We start from the raw sequence: 4487 nt of genomic DNA, 5'->3' as shown, positions 1-4487 counted from the left end.
TGTCTTTTGCATGGAGATTTATTTATTTTATTTAGAGAGTTTTATGTAGCGCGAATGTGACCCTTGGGTATCAGAGCGCTTCACATTTACATGAGGTAGGTTCGATATACATCTTATATGGCATGACAATTCAATGGTATGAGGGCCACCAAGACGTGTGACGGCCGGGGGCCGTCCGCAGCACGCAAGGGGTTAAAGGTTTTTTTCTCATAAACTGACCATACTTTCCATAAATACTATAACCAGGAGCAGGTAGCAGTGTCTTTTGCATGGAGATTTATTTATTTTATTTAGAGAGTTTTTTGTAGCGCGAACGTGACCCTTGGGTATCAGAGCGCTTCACATTTACATGAGGTAGGTTCGATATACATCTTATATGGCATGACAATTCAATGGTATGAGGTAGGTTAGGTATAAAGCTATATCGTAAACGTTTCAGGTATGAGACCCACCAGGTTCCTCCAGTATACGCCACAGAGCTGCGTTGCTGAGAGGTGGTCTGAGGCCACGCCCCGTTTTACACCTTTCTGCAACACAGCTCTGTGGCGCTTGGAGGTACCTGGTGGGCTAGTTGGACCCCAGAGACCTTCATGGTTCAAGGGGACTTGCTAAAACTAGTGCCCATCCTGGAATAAAAGAAGACACACCTAAAAATAGCTTATCCTAAAAACCCACCTCCCAAAAACAAGATACCAAACAAAAGGAAAATCTTAGGAGCTTCAGGTGATGTCCCTAGTGTCTGATTACTGGTGTTTGTTTAGGTTTACAGGAGTCCAGAGGTTACATAGCAAACCTTGTCTATGCATGCCGTGTATTTTTCATTCATTATTGTAGTATTTATGTAATCCACTCATCGCGTGCCAGAAAGGAGATGTGTGTGGCTAGAGTTTTTTATATAGTGCCAGACTAGATCTGGTCTGTCTCCTGCTCCACAGCTTGTATCCGTAAAAGTGCATCAATGTCTACTTCCCTTGGAAGCAAATCCACTTGTATTCCAGTTTAAGCATATTTATTCTCATAGAATCACTTTCAAAATCCACCGTTCCGCAAGTAAATTCAAATTCAGTCTGCCCAATTCATTTTGGGGGTTCTCCCTTCATCAGGGTATGAATGTGAGAAATCTATGTTGTATGTTGTGTGTGGATAGTAGTGAAATAAGAATTAACTTGCAATGCAATCTAATCCTACATATACTTAAATTAATAGTTTACTACATGTCCTGGTAGAGCCTAACCGCATGTCTGCATTTGTGTTATACCAGGGTCTCCACCTTTTCAATATTGAGAGCTACTTCTGATCGAGGTGAATCATCCTGATCTACTGCTTATGTCACGTGGCTTTGCTAAGGGTAGATGAATGCCAAGCAACTTAATTGCTGCCCTAGAGCGCCCAGTCCTGCTGCAGTGAGCACATAGCATTTGTAGCACTGGGTTAGGAAAGGTTTACCTGTAGGGCCCCTAAGGCTTTGTAGCACTGTTAGGTTTACCTGCGGGACCCCAAGCATTTATAGTACTGGTAGAAACGGTGTATCTGTGGGGTCCCCAGGGACGCGTTATGTTAATTTTATTCTTATAAACGAATCACATCTGAGGGGTGAGTGTCTCACTGAGGGTTGTGAGCTCTTTGTCATGCAATACACGGGATGGCATTGTTCTCTCTGAGTGAGTGTGAAGACAGAAAACTTCTATTATCTGGTGAGTTGCCCTCCTGTTCATTGGCCCCTGTCCAGATCCTGGCCCTGCATTAACAGTTAGAGATTAATGTTCATTATTGGCAGTCACAGTATAAGGACTGTGAGCAAGACCTGCTGTAGAGTTTTCGCTGTCCTAGAAAATATGCCTCAATGTAGGAAAGGGCCTGTCTTGGACATGGTTAACCTTCATTTTTTACCCGGAAAATGATATAGTATTTACTGTAAGTGCACAGGGTCCCTGCCAACCAGGTCCCCTGAGCCCGATCTCCTTCCCTTAAGTGTACCAGTCATTTCCACGGTTGTCACCCCATTAGATCACAAATAAGTTCCTAGTAAAAGATACCTCTGGTACCAAGGGCCTTGTTGTTAAAGAGGGTCTCTAAAGGCTGCAGCACAAATGGTGCCATCCTAAGGGACCCCTCACCAAGCACATACATACATACATACATACATACATACATACATACATACATACATACATACTGCCACTGCAGCTGTGTGTCTTGGTGCAGACAAAACTGAAGAGTCGACATGCCACACATCCCTGTATGCGATGCCCATAGGGACTGTCTGAGATCTAGATAATCAGTTATGATGGGTGTGCTGGCCCATCTAATCACGCACTGTACACTTGGTGCTCCGCACCTTTTCCACGCTTAATGAATTATACAACCTAATCAACACACTTTACTGTTGTTATTGATTATTTTTAATCCAACATATCATTTTTCCATAATGCTTTTCATATTCAAACAATATATATTTGCAACAATTGCGTTAATAATGCAATATTATTTCTCAGTTCATCATTACAGCGTTACATTATAATGGGACCATAAAGCTTTTTTGCTGAGCCCAATGCATTTCGGCACCATACAGGTACCTTCATCAGGGTACAATCTGTAAAAAAAATAAAGTTTCATACTGTAAGTGTTCGTGTACTATTGCCCATGGGTGCTATATTGATGTGTTTTATGGTTAATTCATACCTGAATAAAACAACCTCTCCAAATGTTCTAACCACGTCAATGTCACAGTAACCGCTATTTTTCTGTCAAAAAATAATAATAGGAACTCTTTTGTAACTAATCCGTGCTCAGATAAACAATCACTTCTCTCAATAACTGCTTGCTACCAGATACACTTAAATGAAACATACCTGTTTATGATTCCTGAGATTAAACCACTGTAAAAACAAATTGCAAAAGCTTAGTTATCATCACCTTCACTGCTATAGTGCCGCCGGAAAACAGCTAAATTGTGTACGTACCTCGTACTCTTGCACTGAATCTCATCTGAAAATACACCAGAGAGATTGATATCATTATCTTAGTCTCCCACGGAACGTTTTTATCCCAGCTATATCGAAAAACACGACGCTTTCTGTACCTGTATATGCCAAAGTTACTCGTGTAAAGAGAAACTGCTACTCAGTGTGAACCGCTGCCAATCTCTGCCATACGCCGCTCTCAATACGTGTGTTGTTAAACCCGATGAGGTGATATGAAATCAACATAGGACTATAGCCATCAATACTTCTCATGACAAGCTTCACTGCTTCGGGCGCCATCTTAGTGTGATAAATTGTTTGTGAAAACACATTTACGGTCCCATGTTACTTCCTGCTCCTTCGCATGGTACATCGAAGTCATAAAAGTAAACCAGTTCTTTTGAAAACTAAGCCACGCCTGATACAACAATGATTAAAAACGTGCCAATCTATGCTGCTTAGAAAGCCTAATGGATGTTCACGACCAGCGTTTCCTGGTGCTGAACTACTCATGCTATTGTCCACTAACGCCACTGCATAGCTATACTGCTAGGATTTTGAAATGATTGTGCCGCTATGTATCAGATATTCTGTGCAATGTGGTGTGCGTTAGTGAGATGTTCACAATATTAGGTGAATGAACCATACAAATATACAAATATAATTACATCAGAACATCATGTAATATCAATAGCTGTTCAGATATCGATCCTTGTATTAACTGCTATATGAATTGTGAGATATATAATCCTACCTAATACCGGTATCTAAGTTTCTCCCCGACTGATTCTTAGTTGGCTCTGCTAATGATCATGTTGTTATAAACTAGCTACTGCTCTGATTATTCCTTCTTCCTCATGTGTATTACAAATAACATGATAAATCATATTTGTCATTAAGTCCCATGGGGGACATCGTATTGAGGTACTTGATCCAATATAGTTCCCGTTGTAACAGTTTTTGGTGGTTATCAATGCCTGGCCTGATTGGTACTTGTTCTATTATAAGAAAACGTAGTTGGGAAATAGTGTGATTCGCTTCTCTCCAATGGAAGGCTAATGGTGATATTAAAGTCCGCTTTAGTCTCTCCCTTAGATTTGGTCCTCTTGTGTAGGCATGTAAGGAAGTGCCTTAAATACATATTTGAAATCAGATTCTGATGAGAACAACTCCCACCTTGTGTTGACAATTCTCTTGATTTCTCTTGATTGAGTCGTATCCTTTCTTTTGATGTTTTACTTCTTGCTTTGAGTAATTCCAATCTGTCCATTTTCATGACCTTTTCTATGTGCTCTTCCAATTCCAAAGTTGGGTATCCTCTTTCTTTGTATTTTTGTGCCTGTTTTCTGATTGTGGTATGGCATGTTGGAGGATCCGAACAAATGCGTTTTATCCTTATAAATTGTGAGACTGGAAGATTTTTGACTAGACTCTTAGGATGGAAGCTGGTGTAACTTAAAGCGTTATTGCGATCTGTAGGCTTAGAGTATAATTCTGTGACAAATCCACTCGCTGTTTTGATGA

General features: G+C 40.6%; 1 long non-coding RNA gene across 1 annotated transcript; it reads right to left on the bottom strand.

The window, feature by feature from the left end:
* Positions 1-2424: 2424 nt before the first annotated feature.
* On the bottom strand, positions 2425-3164 carry LOC147737033 (uncharacterized). The gene is made up of 5 exons (XR_015309284.1): positions 3083-3164; positions 2964-2988; positions 2853-2879; positions 2683-2744; positions 2425-2593 (listed from the first exon to the last, which is right to left on the bottom strand). It is a non-coding gene; the product is annotated as an uncharacterized LOC147737033 (long non-coding RNA).
* Positions 3165-4487: the final 1323 nt, after the last annotated feature.

This window comes from Lissotriton vulgaris, chromosome 1_1 (assembly GCF_964263255.1).
Source record: "Lissotriton vulgaris chromosome 1_1, aLisVul1.2, whole genome shotgun sequence".
Taxonomy (NCBI): Eukaryota; Metazoa; Chordata; class Amphibia; order Caudata; family Salamandridae; genus Lissotriton; species Lissotriton vulgaris.
This window is presented reverse-complemented; position numbering and strand designations above follow the sequence as displayed.